Raw genomic sequence first — 18,549 nt, forward strand, 5'->3', positions numbered from 1 at the left:
TGAGAATCATAAGAAAATACATGTTTTATCTTTAAGTTGCTCTTAAGATTGGGGGTGGCTTGTTGTTACAGTGATTACAATGGGTAACGAACCCAGGACATTTCCATAATGTTTCCCTGTCTTTGCAACTGGGCCGTCACAACTGGGGTCCAAAGCAGGGTGTTACAGGAATCCTTCTCATCCATGGTTTCACTGACCTAACTGCAGTTCAAAAACAATAAATGGTAGTAGATACCGTGGGAGCAAGAGAGACCACATCAACCAAACCCTCATTAGGTTATATTGTTATAAATAGTCTATTTTAATAATTAGCTATTCTTGTTAATCTTTTACTGTGCTTAATTTATAAATTATGCTTTATGATAGTTATGTATGTGTAGAAAAAAATAAAACAGTCTCTACAGGTTTTGCTACCATCCAAAGCTTTGGGCATTCACCAGGGGCCTTAGAATACATTCCCTACACATAAGAAGGAAATTCTATACCTCGGTATTATGCATGCCAAAGATAGTTCTGTGTTTTGGCCGTAATGCAGGAGAAAAGAATCCTTCTTTATTATCACCATCTTAGTCAAATAGCTATTGCTTTGACATTTCTGGGCATTCTGTAATTTGAAATTAAAATACTTTGATGGCTTTATGTGTTCTACAAGTTGGTATTCCACACAATTAACCAATTTCTGTATATGCCAAGCTATGATATTAATAGCTGTTATTTGGCTTACTTCCTTTGTCATAGGTTTCCCCATATTTAAAGGCATACCTCTCTAATACAGCCTTTTGCTAAAGTCTCAGCAAATGTATTTGGTTCTTTACTTTCAACTTTATGTGCCACTTTTCAAAAAGCTCTTATGAACTAATATTTAAATATGAATTATTGAACATGTTCCTTTGAGTTTTTAATTTGTTTACCAACATAACAAAATTTCTTTCAGCACTGAATGTATTCTTTATTAATTTTCATCTAAACACTCCTTAAATTGTACCAGATTAATTGCTTCATTAGCCAGTATATCTTCCACAAATAACACACTTATTCTAGTGCTTTACTGTGACTCATAACTGTACAATTAAACTCCAATATAAATATAATTATAAAAAAATATAATTATAAAAAGAATATATAATATAATTATAAAAAGAATATAAAATCCAGCAACACAATCAATGATTTTGTTTTTCACTGGTTTAGAAACACTTAGATAACTGTCAATAGGCTCACTATTACTACCACATATAAAAGAATCCATGCTAATTCCTGACAAAAATAAAAGGCACTCATTTTATCACACAAAAATCAAGGTGAAAAATACATAAAACAAAATTATACATCTTCTCTTACTTAGCTAATGATATAGAATTACTAATTTTAAAAGCCTTGACAAAATGATGTTTATAAAAACAAGTTATACAATTAACTGTATAGCTTTATTATATTTTTAATATGTTGAAATATCCTTTATCAGAATAACCTTGAAATATCATGAGCAGTAGGTAGTTCACATCTGATCTGATCTCAATCTCATTTTTTTTTTTTTTTTGGTAGCAGGAATTGAACTCAGGGGCACTTAACCACTGAGAAAATCCCTAGTCCTTTTTATGTTTTATTTTGGGACAGGGTCTAGCTAAGTTGCTTAGGGCCTTGCTAAGTGATGGAGGCTGGCTTTGAACTTGCAATCCTCCTGCCTCAGCTTCCTGAGTCACTGGGATTATAGCTGTGTGCCATCATGCCTGGCTGTAATTCTACATTTTTTTCTTTCTGTTATTTGCTCTTTCTGCTGATTCTCTCACTTGCTATATTGTTTTTCACTTGATTTTTACTTGTTGTTTGTGAGCTTCTATTCATACGATCTAATCATGGAAATCCCAAAGTACTTAGGTTGTGTTCCTTCAGAATTCCTTTAAAGGATATTCATGCTCTCTTCTTTCAGGCTTTTTAAAGTAGTACTTTGTAGTCTTTAATGTTTTTCTGCTAAGTTTGCAGTTACAGTTGTTAAGTTTGAAAGTAGCAATAAAAAATCCAAATCAATTTTTATAGAAACCACCTTTGCATTTTCTTTTGAAATCAAGTATGATGATAGACCTAGGAAAGGTGAATTCTTCCTAATTGAGACAGATGTTATTGCATGTATGTAAATACATTTTTCAGTATTGGGGATCTAGGTTATTATTATCTTGTGAATATAGTAATAAAGTGCTCTAGTTGGGGTTTTCCCCAGACTGTATATGTCATTGACATTTAAATCTTAATCACCATATGAAGGCAAAAGATTTCATAAAATTTTTGTATAGACAAGATCCTTAACTTTGAAATTAAATCTCTATTAACTTCTATCTAATTTCAATGACTAGTCTTTGTGTGCTAAGGAAACCATAAAAAGTTAATATAAGTAAATGCAAGTAAGCAAGTAAGAAACTCTTTATTTCATTTCTTGCTTGCCTTACTGGTTAATGCCCCCTTGGTCATTTTTTTATCTTCGTATAATTTCCTTATTTTTTCTAGTATCTCAACTATATATTCATGAGGTATTTTTTTTTTGCATTTATAGGCATTTTTGAGCAGTAGGTAGTTCATTTTTGTAAAAAGATGTTTTTTTGAAAACAATTTACTTCACTACTAAAAATTTCAATCTCTACTTATATTTGCATATTTAGAGATCCTTCACTCATTTGTCAATGAATAGTTTTTCAATGATTTCTGTATGCTCCTTCATAGTTCTTTCCAGTATGGCTTCTCACTTCATCAATCTCAACAGGCCACTTCACATTACTGAGAGGATTTAAGTGATTAAACATGAAAGTCTTTGATTTGGTTTGCTACTTTAAATCTTAGTGTCCTAAATAATAGTAATAGTAGTTTTCAAAAGTAAATTTCAGTGTCATAAAATCAAGGGGTTAATATACTTAACGTCTATCCAGACAACTTTATTTTTTCTTTGGACTAAAGAAAGATGGTATATCTAGAGTTTCTGTTAAATTTTCATCACTAACTTAAATCTTCATAGATGAAGTGAGTCATGGATTTTTATATACATTAACTAGTTTATCTGATACTCATGGCATCTTTATAGAGTAAGGATTATCTAATTTTAGAGATGACGAAACTTAGAATCAGACAGAAAATAAACATTTAGATAGCTCTCCAAGAAATGTGAGTGGGAACTTAAAACATAACTCTTATATTTATCATGGAGCTGGTTGAATCAAGATAAGAGGAGATTACTATGCTATTCCCTTAGAAGAGAAGAGTTGAGAGTATAAACCAGAACTTTCCTGTACCAGTCTTAAATTCTTATAATTTCATATTGCTTATAAAATTAACCAAAGATACAAATTTGCAATTAACTTCTTTTACTATGTAGAATTCTACTGAAAGCTACTCATGCTGTGAAATAGACTCTTTCATATAGTGCTAATTGAAAAATGGGTTGGGGGAAATATTTATGGAAAACAACCTGACAAGCAGAATTGCATATCACTGATGTACATAAGCACTCATTAAATACAGACACACATATAAATAGAAACAAAACACATACCCATGCCCTCCACTGCTTATTGTTATATATTAATGAGGTCTACTTCCCTATTTCAGTTCCTCCACATATTATCCATCAGATTCCTCCAAAGAGTCTAAACTTTCTCCCTGCTTCATCAGTCTCAGCAGAAGACTTTATATCATTGATAAGGTTTAAGTGATTAAGCATGAAATTCTTAGATTTCCAAATACTCTTTATTATATACTTTATTCATCCAGAAACACCTTTTATGTCTCCAGTCACAAAGAACCAAGTATCGCCCCGTTTCAAAGCCAATACTTCCACATGAGGTCTAAGCCCCAACACCTCTCTCACAGAGATTGAGTTGCGTTGATTATGACTCTATCCCTCTTATCTGTAATTTCGCTGTACTTTTTCTTTGCTAATCCTACTTAAAAAATTGAATCCTCATCTCTAAAAATTAAATCCTTCCCCAAAAATTAAATCCTCCTTTACCTTCTATGTCATATCCTTTGTAAGATATTGTTTTATCTCTTTCTTTTCATTTAAACTTCAAAGAACAAAATGCCCTAGAAGTCTCTGTCATCTCTCCTGACATTTTTTCCCAACTCATTATAGTTTAGTTTCTATTTTTTCAAAGAACTAATTTTGTCTTCATATAGCTGAATTACCAAATTTAATATTTTTATATTCTAATTAATGCAATTTATTATATTTTTCATCACTGATCATTCCATCTTTGAGAAAACATCTACTCTCCTCTGATGGCTATTTCTACATTTTTCATAGGAATTAATATTTAATTAAAAGTATTTAATCAAATCAATCAACTAAATAAATGATTAATATTTAAATGTTAGTGTCCCATCAATTTCTGTATTTGAGTTCATACTTTTATCACATACCATAATTTAGGCAATTAATTCCACTCATAATTTATCATAATTGCTTTGAATGCTGTTGAGTCATTAATTTCTATCTCCTATCTATCCTTTCCCCATCATGTTTTAGCTATATCATCTCATTGCCTGATGGTCAATTGAATTTGGATGCTCTATGGTATTCACAGTGTCCAGATTCAAACTGCAATCGATTTTCTTCTATTTGGTAGTATTTCATATATCAGTCAATAGTGCCACCATTAATACTCATCTAGAATCATCTTGATAGCTTTATTTATCACTTTCATTGATGCAGCAATGTTCTATGTCAGTGGAATCAAATAAAGAGAAAGAAACTACACATTAATTTGAAATGAAAAAATTAAATATGAAGAATTATCAACTCTATCATGGCAGCAGTCTCTGGCCATGGAGACAATAGCAGCAGGCAGGTCACAGGGATATGGGCCTCGGTCCTATGCTTGAGCTGTACTGGTCTCAATGACCTGTAGATTCTGTGTGTTATATTATGGCAATGATGGTAACCACAGGGATGCCCAGGCCATCCCTCCCACAAACCCAGTGAATACCACAAATAAAGTCATTGTTCGCTTGGGTAAAGAAAAGGAATTGGGTAACTTGGATTCTGGAACCACATGTTCCTTGATGAGACTCAGTATCAGGAAGAATCCAGTGGTGCTTGGCCACAGGTTACTGACTGTGAACAAGTTATCTGGGCCTTCCCTTACCCCAAGTAGGGCCTTGGGTGGATGTGTCCTTTCTAGGCACTCTGCCAGTTCTTCTTGAACACTAGCATCTGCAGATTCATGGTAAACTTGGAATTGAGGAACCCTCTACCTACTAATACAGTGACAATACAACAAGCCAAGACTTGGACATGATCTAGTGAAGTAGTAGCAATGACCACCAGCTCAGAAAAAACAACACATAGCATACTTGGAATTTCTACTGACCACAAAACCACTGAGAAGTATAAACTGTCCAACAGCTAATTCAAAATACCTGTTTTAAAGAAATTCAATGAATTTCAATAATGAGAATCAATTCAATAATTTATCAAAGAAAAAGAGTGTTAAAATAATAAAAAAATAATCAAATGAAATATACAGTAAGTGAAGTAAATAAACTTAAAAGACTCTATAAATAACAGAATCAATCAAACACAAGAAAGAATTAGTGATTTCAAAGACAAGCTACTTGAAAATGTCCATCAGGGGAGAGAAATAAGAATGAAGAAGAATGATTTACAGAAACATTGAGACAGAATTAAAAGAGCAAATATTTGGTATATTGGCGTTCAAAAGAGATGTGAGAATAAGAAAGAGGTAGAAAGTTTGTTCAGAGAACATAACATAAAACTTCCAAAATCTAGAAAGAGACAAATATTCAGGTAGGAAAAGGTCCATGTTCATTCTTCATTTCAACTCAACTACATCTATCCCAAGACATACTATAATCATGATCTCAAAGGTTAGAGATGAAAAGATATTTAAAAGTAGCAAGAAAAGGGAAACAAATGAAACATGAGGATGTTCTAATTCACCTAACAATGTTCTAATTCTTCTCAGCAGAAATCTTACAGGCCAAGAAGAAGGATAAGATATTCACAGTGTTAAAAGAAGTGCCAAGAATAATACTGTACTCAGCAAAGCTCTCCTTCAGAAATGCAGGGAAGACAAAGACATTCCCAGAGAACAAAAGCTGAGAGAATTTATAACCACCAGAGCAGTCCTGCAAGAAATTCTAAAGGGAATTCTTTAAACTGAGAGGCTAATGAGTAAAAGATGCTGGAAAGGAAAAAAACTGGGAAGAGTAACTATAGAAATCTAGAATATACCCACACTGTAAACATAATGTTTAAAACATTTATATCTTAAATATGAAGACTAAGAAACAAAAGTAATAATTACATTGATATGACAAAAAAAATAGGCAATATAGCCGGGCACGGTGGCACATGCCTGTAATCCAAGCAGCCCAGGAGACTGAGGCAGGAGGATCACAAATTCAAAGCCTGACTCAGCAACATGGTGAGGCTGTTAACCAACTTTGAGACCCTGTCTCAAAATAAAAAATAAAAAAAGGGATAGGGATGTGGCTCAGTGGTTAAGTGCTCCTGGGTTCCATTTCTTGAACAACAACAACAACAAAAAAATAGGCAATACAAAAAGGTGTAAAATGGGATATCAAAAATTCAGTGTGTAAGAAGGAATTATTTGCAATTTTAGAGATTTTTAATTATTTTATATTTTCTATCTTTATAATTATTGGAAGTTGCTATCATTTCAATAATAGCTTGTTATGCTCAAAAGATGTTTTCTGTCAACCTCATGGTACTCACTAAGCAAAATCCTATAATAGACATACATCCCTAAAATAGTAAGCAAGGAACCAAAACTATCTAAAAGAAAAATCACTTAACCACAAAGGAAGGCTATAAGAAAGGAATAAAGAATAAAATAAATTACAGATACACAAGAAAATAATTAATGAAATGGCAAGAATAAAATTTTATTTGTTGATGCTTTACTTAAATATTAATGGATTGTATTCTCCAATTAAAAATACACATAGTAATTGGATGGCTTTTTTTTTTATAAAAAACAAGATCTAATTATGCAACTTACAAGCAACTGACTTTACCTCTAAGGATACTTAAAGACTGAAAGTTAAAGGCTGGAATATGGTTTGCTATGCAAATGGAATCCAAAAGAAAGCAAGAGTGTCATATTTAGGTAGGATAAAATAGTCATTAATACCAAATAGTAAAAAGAGACAAGGAAGATCATTATGTAATGATAAAGGGGTCAATTCAGCAAGAGGAAATAATCATTCTAAACATAGAAACCCCAATATTGGAGGACCTAGATGTATAAAGCAAATATCAATAGAGTTAAGGGAGAGGGGAACCCAACACAAAAATACCAGGGACAGGAAGATCATGAGTTCAAAGCCAGCCTCAGTAATTTAGTGAGGCCCTAAGAATTCACCAAGACCCTGACTCTAAATAAAATATAAATAAAAGGGCTGAATATGTGGCTCAGTGGTTGAGTGTCCCTGGTTTCAGTCATTGGGTTCAATCCCCAGTACCAAACAAAACAAACAGGAGACTTTAATATCCCAGTTTCAGCAATGGACAGATCATTTAGACAAAAAACTAACAAAGATACAGGAGAGGAAAACCATAACCTAGAACAAATGGAGTGCATGACCCTATCAACAGAGAATTCCATCCCACAGCTGCAGACTGCACATGTGACATCCTGTAGGATGGAAAAATAGTAAGGCACAAAACAAGACTCAACAAACTTAAACCACTTGAAGTCATAGTATCAAAATATTGCAAAATTTTCCTAATACCCAAAGTGATCTGCAGATTTAATGTAATCCCCATCGTAAGACCGATGATATTCTCCACTGAAATGTAAAAAACAATCCCAAAATTCATATGGAATAAAAAAATATTCTGAAGAGCAAAAGCAATTTTCCAAAAAAAAAAAAAAAATCACTAAGTAGGGGGACATTATGTGATCTGAATTCAAAAGACAGTACAAAACAATATTACCCCAAACAGCATGGTTTGGGCATAAAAATAGGCATAGAAAATCAAATAACACATGATCTCACTCATACATGGAATCTAAAAATGTAGATTTCATAGAGGTTGAAATTTTAACAGTGGTTATTTGAGGCCAAGGAGTAGAAAGGAGGAAGGAATAAAGAAAGATAAGTCAGTGGGTACAAAGTTATAGTTAGAGAGGGGAAATAATATCTATTATTGCTGTTATTCAGCAGGGTAACTATGAACATTGATAGTGTACTATGAAATTTAAAAGTTAGAGGAAAAGATTTTGAATGCTTTCACCAAAGAGAAATAAAATATATCTGAAAATATAGAAATGCTTATATAATGCTATAAAAATTTAGAATATACCAACACTGTAAATATAATGTCCAAAACATTTATATCTTAAATGTACATGTATATGTGTACTTATGTGTGCAAGTACACATATACATGTACATCACAAATATAATAAATATGTATAATTTTGTCAGTTAAGTAAAATAATCTATTCCAAATATTTTAAAAATATATTTTCAAACTACTCTAGCTCTTACATTATTCCCTCCCACCAACAATCTATTAAAATTAAAATGAAATCCTGATTTGTAGTAACATTCAAGCTGCATTTTCATACCACACTAATGAAATTCTATTTTGCTTATTTATTTTTGTGGTGGGGGATTGAACCCAGGGTCTCAATCTAGGTAAGTGACCTACTACCCAAAAACATCCCAGCCCTAACGTCGTTCTAAAGGAAGAAAAACACTTTAGGTTTTAGTTATTGCGGGCAAACTTGTCATATCTAAACATATGTTTTGTTGGGATTTTTGAAGTGATAAACATAACATACAAACTTTTCAATTATTTTAAACTCTCTATTGATCTTAGGCCAAGGTCTTTTAGAAAATATCGATCAAGTTTATTCTTTCATGGTGTCTTGCTGTTCCTTAGGAAAATATTTTCCTGAAGACTTTTTTTTTTTTTTTTTTGGTCACGATTCTCACATTCATCACACCAAACACAGTAGCCATTCACCTCTTCCCTTTTTGTTCCCGTGCCTCCATCTGAAGCTCATTGTTCTCAGAAACAGGTGTTTATTTTGCAGACCATCAATCTCTCCTCTCCGTTTGTCTTGACTGAAATGCCCACCTGCTTCACATTCCAATACATTTTGAATGCTTACATAGGTATTCATAGATTAAGACTTGGACCAGGAACTTAAGTAATAAAATGTCTTTATACTGAATTACTGCTCATTAAGAACTACTGAATAGAATTGTTGTTGTGTTTAAGAAACCTAGAAGAATAGGTTCTTAAAAATTTCAACAGGACTTGAGACGTTTGATTAAATATTAATTGGCCTTTTTAACAAAATAAAATCTTACTAGGAATGAAGGAGAAAAAATGGAAAGAGACGTGAAATACTTGTTGAAAACACAGAGTGCAATGTCCTGACCCCAATATGTCATTACAAAAGTGTTCAGGAACGTGATTTCTGAAGTAGGAGTGCCAGGATCGAAGATGAGCACTTTTTATTAGACAGGAGGTGTCCCTCTGTCAGTAATTCTGTTTGATCACAGAAATCTGTATCATTTTGTCTTTCAAACGGCTACAACCTTTCCTAAAGAGTTCTCGCTCCATGATCTCATCTATCCCTTCTCTGAAGAAAAAAATCATCCTTCCTTATCTTTGGTCCAGCTCCAGAAACCTGCAGTAGTGTTACATGGTCGCTCCTAGGAAATGGTAGGGAGGATAATCCACACTGTAGTTCCCAGGGCCAAAACAGATGTTAGGTAATAGGAACAATGAATATTTATAACTGTCAGTTAACTGCATTTCTTAGCACTGACTTTATGAAGAGCAATAAGAAAAGATATGAGGTTAATATTCTTTTTTAATATATATATAATATGTATATATATATATATATATATATATATATATATATATATAGTTTTCAATGGACCTTTTTAAAAAATTTATTTATATGTGGTGCTGAGAATCGAACCCAGTGCCTCACACATGCTAGGCAAGCACTCTACCACTGAGCCACAACTCCAACTCTCGATATCCTTCTTAATATTTTAAAATTCTCTTTTAATATACAACAGAAGAGTTTTCACTAGTTCTTAAGTATTTCATGAAATATACCTTTTATCTAGTATAGCCAAGGCACAAAAATTCTAGGAAGGTTTCTGAAATAGTTGACTAAGTCACCCCTTCAGCTCATTTACTAGTTAAAGAGATGCTGTTCATCCGATAGTACAGGGTTCTGGAAGTTGATGACACAAACACACTAATATAGTCACAATTTCTGTTATTCTTAGGTAAATTCTGCCTAAGAATAGTGTTAGCCTGGCTCTGTTACAATCACAAATATAAACAAATATAATAAGTTGTCAAACTAAATAAATTTACTTTTATATGGCAACCCACCTCTTCTCACCGTTTGTCATCAAATTTAAATTATATGGGAATTAGAAGCATAAGTCTTATTTTCTTCTGCCATGTGATGCAAATCCCAAAGACACAAACTTCTTTTAGATGTTAATGTTATGTAAAAGTCTATGTTCATCGTTTATTTATAAAATGTTTCTTTGTGTTGGCGCTTTTCAACTACTCAAATATGTTAGCACATGTTGGCAGTTTTGTGATATATACAATAAAAGGTTTCATCTAACTAAAACCATGTCCTCCTCAGCATAATCTGGAATTTTATAATAAAAAATTGTCATGATGAATGCTGAGTACATGAATGCTATGAAGATTTTTAAAACAAGATGATAGGATCAGTGAACCATAGAGTCTTATGAGTAATGAAATGCATCATTTCTGGAACAGCAAGAAGTAATCTGTCATAGACAATGATGTTTGCAAACTCTGATTTCTGTTCTCTGGTTTCATGGTAGTCTCATTTTTAATAAAAATTACTATTCAATCCAGCTTATCCACATTTATTAAATGCTTACTAAGAAAGTGAACAAAGCTGTGAGGAATGGCACATGCCTGTAGTCCCAGTAGCTCAGGAAGCTGAGGCAAGAGGATCACAAGTTCAAAACCAGCCTCAGCAAAAGCGAGATGCTAAGCAACTCAGTGAGACCCTGTATCTAAATAAAGAATACAAAAAAGGGCTGGGGATGTGGCTCAGTGAGTAGTTCAGGGCTCCTGAGTTCAGTCTCTGGTAACAACAACAACAAAAAAGTGAACAAAATATATGTACTAGTATATAATATCAACTCCACCCCCATTTAGTAAAGAAAAATTCTTTATATTTATCTCTGATTTTTGCCAGTTTTATTAAATTGTCTCTTAGTTATAAAACTTCTTCTAATTGTATATTTCTGAGTATGAAGACATTGATCTGGGGTAGAAAAGTCTCTAGAAAAATTCCTTAGAAGTTTTTAGTACTCAAGAAATACACAAGAACATTTGATTTTTTTCTGAGATAAACATATTCTGCTGCTAAATAACTAAGATGAAACAAAGAATATTCCTAATAAACATAACCTCCAATCTTGGATGCCAGACATCATCATTCTTTTGACTTTTATCTTTGCTACATGAGACATTTGAAATTGCCGAATTTATTTGCTGAAAATATAGAAGACTTTTAAGATGAAAATAACATAAGCTTGGAATATTTCATAGCAACTTAAAAAGTTAAATTAAAATGCTTACAAAATGGTTTTCCAAGTCACCAGTACTAATTATGCTTCCTTTTGATATTGAGATATAAAAAAAAAAATACTAGTTCAATTCTTTCTAAACCCATTTACTCTCAAAAAGCTTATTATCTGGTAGGTAAAATCTTCTGTTAGAAGCACAATAGCATCACTACTTGCAGCTAGTTAAGTGTAGAGTTCCCTCAGTACTGGCGGGAATTTGTTCAAGAAATTTCCACTTGTACCAAAATCTGTAGACAGTTAAGTCACTTATACAAAATGGCTCAATATTTGCATATAAACAAAGCACACAATCCCATATATTTTCAGTGATTTCTAGATTACTTATAACTCCTAATATAATATTAATGCTAAATGAATAGCGGGTATACTGTGTTGGTTAGTGAATTATGACAAGAAAAATGTCTGTGTGTATTCAAATGTAATTTTTTCCTGAGTATTTTTTATCTGATTGCTTTAATTCATGAATGTCATATCTGAAGATATGCAAGGTCGGTTGTATAATTATAAGGTTCTGCTTCAGATGGAGTAAAGAACACAAAGTAAATCTCCCAATAATTTTTTTTTAAATTAACCAAGTGAAGTTTATATCAGAAATGTAACATTTAGTTAAACATTCAAGCACCAATCATTATAACTCACCCTTTGAACTATATGATAACCTCAATAAATGCAGACAGAGGAATAGAGGGGACTTAATCAGATATAGGATATTTGCACAAATCATACAATTAACATTTTAATTAATGGTGAAGTATTGAATATATTCCCATATAGATTTCTTTCTCAACATATCACTTTCACAAAGTTTCCTGTCTCGTTTTTTACAAAATTCAATCTCATGCAAAGTAAAATAAACCAAAATATTTTTAATAAAAATATTAGAAATGAACAATATAGTTACAGTGAACAGATGGTAGAAAAAAATAAATATTGAAATTAGTGAGATAAAAATTAAAACAAAAATAAAACTAGTCTTTAGAAAAGATTAAAATAATGAAATAGGCTTGAGAAAAACCTAGTTTTAAAGGAATAAAAACAAGACTAGGGATGAAAAGTATTTATTAAATTTCTCTTACACCTATGTTCACATAAGTATAAGGGGAACAAAAATACAACTGCAAGTCTATAACAAAAAATTAATCCAGAATAAATCATTTCTGATTAAAAATTAAAGTCAAACAATCTAAGAATAATTAGCATATTCCCTCACAAAAGTGATTATAAACGTACTTTGACCATTCAAAAAGTTATCTGAATCAGGCAGTTTTACAGTCGAGTTCTATTAAAGAACAATGAGTCCATTACTAAATTTTCTAGAAAACTTATATTCTAAAAACAGTGTTCTAATATTAAGAATATTTTAATATTTTAGAAAAATATACAAAAATATGTAAATTATTTCAATTTATTTTAGGAGGGTTCTATATTTCTTAACAAATTCTGCTAAAAGTAGTTCAAAAGTCAATAGACTAATCTCTTATTGTATTAGAAAATTTAAAATTTCAAGCGTTGGCTTTGACATTTCTAGCCTCACAGGGAGTCTAGAAATAGAATCACTTATATCAAATGGCACAGTATTTGCATAGAGTCTAGCCTAACAATGGGTTTACTTGATATGCTGCTGTCAGCTAGCAGAAAACTTTTCCATCTGACCAGTTCCTCTCTCAGCCACACTAGCTGTATCCCACCCAGTCCTGCAATTCAGAAGTGTCACCTCCTTGCCAGCCCATGAGTCATTTCCAACAACCCAATCTCATAGTCTCAATGGATTCAGAGTTTTTCCCAACCTCTGGTTCACTACAAATCGTGTTTTGCCAGTCTCTGTTGGTTCACTCTCCTCTCATGTGCACCCCTTGACCCTGTATGCTGGGTGGAGTCTTCTTCCACATTATGTGAAATATGTAATAAGTTGCTATCAACTTCATCTGTCTAGTGTCAGGTGTCAGGCATTCAGTCATTCCCTACTAGCTATGATGAAGGATCCCTCCTTCACTAAAATGATCTACAGAAGGTGTTCAGAACACTTAAGAATTAGAATGCAGAATTGCCTAAGCAAATATTTTTGAATAAAACTTAGTAAAGCATCAAGATAATAAGATCCTATGACCAATGTCAATTTATTCCAAAAATGCAATGGAGATTTAGCGTGAATATTAACGTATGGATTTGTTGTATTTCCCCTAAAACTCAAGTGTGTGACAATGCAAAAAAAAAAAAAAGTTTATATGTGAAATGATTAGATTATGAGATCTGTAACCTAATAGTGTAAGGATTTATTGATATGGATTAACTGGATGGTAACCATAAGTAGGTACTAGGTGACTAGAGGAGGTAGACCACTGACAGCAGGCCTCTGGGACATATATTTTGTCCCTGGTGAGGGACTCTCTCTGCTTCCTGGTTGCCTTTTTCTGCACTTTATTCTGTCCTGCCCTTCCATCCATGATGTTCTGCCTCACCTTGGGACCAAAATTATGGAGTCGACTGCATAGACTGAAACTCTGAAAACATGAACCAAAATACACTTCTCCTGCCCTATGTTATTCTTGTCGGGACTTTTGCTCACAGAGGTGCAGAGGCTGACTAAAATAATGAGGAAATACACTAATATATTATCTAAATATAGATCAAAGAACCTTATGAACATGTCATTGGATACTAATTATTTCACACATAAAGTAGAATTTAAAATGTTATAAGAATTAATGGTAGCTAAATACAGTAGAAGTTATCTTCCAAAGTCAAGTATATGTTTTTAATATAAAATTACCAGTACTGCTAAAATTAAAATTTGTAATCTTGCAGAACAGTCTGCTACAACTTTTATTTTTCCAATGTTCCATAAAATGCAGCAGAAAGAGAAAATGAAATAATTGGTACAAATGTTGGAACAAGATAAAACTGTATCATTTTGCTAATGATATGTATGTGTAATAAAACCCAGGAGACTCTAAACATTAATAGCAATTACAAACTTCCTATTAAAAGAGAATATACTCATTCCACATATTAAAATACATTTGTTTTTCTATGCATTAAGATAAATTCCATAATCCAAAGAGAAAATCTAGACCTTCTCAGCATTAGTATTACCTGCATGCTTTTGCTACAAATGCACTTTTCTGGCTCCACATGAATACACTACATCCGTATTCAGCAAATACTCAATCTTATTTTAGTATCACTGGAATACTATGTATGTTAATATATAGATACTAATTCATAATAAGGTGGGGGGCACTACAGAAGAATAGTGTTACCTTAGATTAGGCAGAGAGAAGTGAAGGGAGGGGTGGGGGGGATGTGGGGATAGGAAGGATAGTAGAACAAAACAGACATTATTAGTTTATGTATATATGTGACTGCATTACCATTGTGATTCTACAACATGTACACTCAGAAAAATGAGAAATTATATCCCATCTATGTATGATATATCAAAGTGCATAAATGCATTGTACTGTCATGTATAACTAATTGAAACAAATAAAAAATTTGAAAAAAGAAGCAAGGAGTCCCTATAAATAAGCCAAAGGGGACACTATAAAAGGACATAAAAGCTTAACTATTGTGAATTGAGCTGCTATAAACATTGATGTGCGGGCTGGGCTTGTGGCTCAGAGGTTGAGTGCTTGCCTAGCATGTGCAAGGCCCTGGGTTCTATCTTCAGCACCACATAAAAATAAATAAAATAAAGGTATTGTGTCCAACTACAACTAAAATATAAACATTAAAAAAAAGCATTGATTTGGCCATATCTCTATAGTATGCTGATTTTAAGTCTTTTGAGTATAATGCCAAGGAGAAGGATAACTGGATCAAATGATGGCTCCATTCTAAGTTTTCTGAAGAATCTCCATACTGCTTTCCAGAGTGGCTGCATCAGCAATATATGAATGTACCTTCCCCCCCCCCCCGAATCCTTAACAATATTTCTTGTTATTTGTGCTTTTGACTGGAGTGAGATCAAATCTTAGGGTTGTTTTATTTTGCTATTCTCTAATTGCTATAAATGTTGACCATTTTTTTCATATATTGTCTGTGAATTGTTTGTTCAGTTCCTTTGCTCATTTATTGATTGGGTTATCTGTTTTTTTTGGTGTTAAGTTTTTGGAGTTCTTTATATACCCTACTGATTAATGTTCTATTATAATCCCAAGGTGGCAAGGATTTTCTCCCATTCTCTAGGCTCTCTCTTCATGCTCTTAATTATTTCTTTTGCTGTGAAGAGCTTTTTAGTTTGATTCCACCTCACTTATTGATACTTGATTTGACTTCTTGTACTTTAGGAGTCTTACTGAGGTATTCGATTCCCTTCAACAGATGGATGGATAAAGAAAATGTGGTACATATACACAATGGGATATTACTCAGCCATAAATAAGAATGAAATTATGCTATTTGCTGGTAAATGGATGGAACTGAAAACTATCATGCTAAGAGAAATAAGCCAATCCTCACAAATCAAAGGCCAAATGTATTCTCTGATATGCTGATGCTAACACATAAGAAGGGTGGGGGAAGGAAGGACAGAAGTTCATTGAATTAGATAAAGGGGAATGAAGCGAAGGGAGGGAGGATGGGAATAGGAAGGATAGTAGAATACAATTGGACATAATTTTCCTATGTCCATATATGAATACACAACTAGGGCAACTCCATAACATGTACAGACACAGAATGGGAAGTCATATTATACTCCATGTATGCATAATATGTTAAAATACATTCTACCATCATGTATAACTAAAAATAACAAATAAAAACATTTTAAAATTATATTTTGTTTTAGTTGTAGTTGGATACAATACCTTTATTTTATTTTTATGTGGTCCTGAGGATCAAACCCAGGGCCTCACATGTGCTAGGCAAGCATTCTACTCCTGAGCCACAACTCCAGCCCCCAAATAAAAATATTTTTAAAAGGAAATTTAAAAAAAAGAACTTATGATGGCTCCATTCCAAGTTATCTGAAGAATCTCCATACTGCTTTCCAGAGTGACTGCAGCAGGAATGTATGAGTGTACCTTTATCCCCACATCCTTAACAGTATTTCTTGTTACTTGTACTTTTGATAATTGCCATTCTGACTGGAGTGAGAACAAATAAAAACATTTTCTAAAGGAAATTTTAAAAAAAGGACTTATGATCACCTTTATGAAGAAGAAAGCCTTTTATGGTAAAATTATTCTTGAATCAAGTCAGGAGATATTAGTAGACTTGGAAAATTACCTGCAATGCAAATACAACATTAAATGTTCTATGTATGCTCTGCAATGTATTTACATATAAACAAATTCAAGCATCCATATTGACAAGAAAAAAGACAACCAAGTCAATTGAAAAATAGGCAAATTATAAAATGCAATCCACTTATAAATAAAGATGAATATGAACCATATGAGAACACAGGCAAACTTTCCAGTTTGTATGTGTGTGTATTGATAAGTAGCAACTCTGGAAAAATATTTTGCTTTTTATATTCATTATAGAAATGGTAATGATATTTTCAAAAGGAAAGATGAAGTGTGTACATGAGGAGATTCTGTTAAAGCTTTACATGGGTATATGTTTGAATAAATTTTTAAATTAAAGAAGAAGCCATGAAAACCAAAAACACAACAGGCTACCAAAGGGAATGGAGGTAGGGAGTCAGAGATAAATCCTGACAATTTGTAAATGTTTTAAAGTTATTCTACTTGTTACATCAAGCAATTATTTTATTTATAATTTCAAAGAGAAATGATTTTCCAAAAAAAATGAACGTTTAATAACAGAAACAATTCATCAAACCCTAATTCAAAAGTTTTCTCGCCTGGCATGCGTGCAGCCCTGGTTCGATCCTCAGCACCACATACAAACAAAGATGTTGTGTCCACCAAGAACTAAAAAATAAATGTTAAAAAAAATTCTCTCTCTCTCTCTCTCTCTCTCTCTCTCTCTCTCTCTCTCTCTTTAAAAAAAAAGTTTTGATTAATAAAATTAAAAGTTATTCTGCAAGGAAAAATGATTTAGAAAATATTTGAAAGTTATCTTCATAAAAAATAAAGATGATACAAATAATCGTATTTGAAATTGAGAAAGGTACATTCTTATGCATAGAGAAGAATTTACAAAATGTTGAGTATATATGAAACCGTTTGATAACAAATTTCTCAAAAGTTACACAAAAGGCCAGGAGGTGCAGTGGTACATGTTTTTAGTCCAAGCAACTTGAAAGGTTGTGGTAGAAAGATTGCAAGTTTAAGGCTAGCCTCAGCAACTTAGTGAGGCCCTATTTCAATATTAAAAATCAAAAGAACCGGGGATATTGTTCAGCAATAAAATGCCCCTGGTTTCAATTCCCAGTACCAAAAATTAAAAATAATTAAATAAAAATTACACAAATGGCTGAATTTCTAGGAAAATATAACTGAAATGTCACAATAAATTGAAAATTGGATAAACTAAGAACTATTAATGGGACAGTAAGGCAAGAATAAGCCCCATTAAAAGTCATTGACAAGTCAGGTGCGGTAGCATATGCTATAATCCCAGTGATTTAGTAAGCTGAGGCAGGAAGAGTTCAAGTTCAAGACCAGCCTCAGCAATTTAGGAAAGCCCCAATCAACTTAGCAAGTATAAAAATAAAATAAAGAAAAGAAAGGACTGGAGATGTAGTTCCATGGTAAAATGCTCCTGGATTCAATCTTCAGTACAAGAAAAATAAATGAATAGATGAATAAAATAGAAAAAAATCATTGACAAAAGACAATTATAGAAAATTGTATCATGTTTAATGAAGAATTTATTTTTAAAATAAATTAGTGTTTTTCAGAGCACAAAAATGTTAATTGAATCCCAACCTGTTTTATAAACCTAGAACAATCCTGAGACCAATGTTAACCAAGCTTA

Source organism: Marmota monax, unplaced genomic scaffold, assembly GCF_021218885.2.
Source record: "Marmota monax isolate L192 unplaced genomic scaffold, Marmota_monax_Labrador192_F-V1.1 WCK01_AAM20220418_F8-fsc00121, whole genome shotgun sequence".
NCBI lineage: Eukaryota > Metazoa > Chordata > Mammalia > Rodentia > Sciuridae > Marmota > Marmota monax.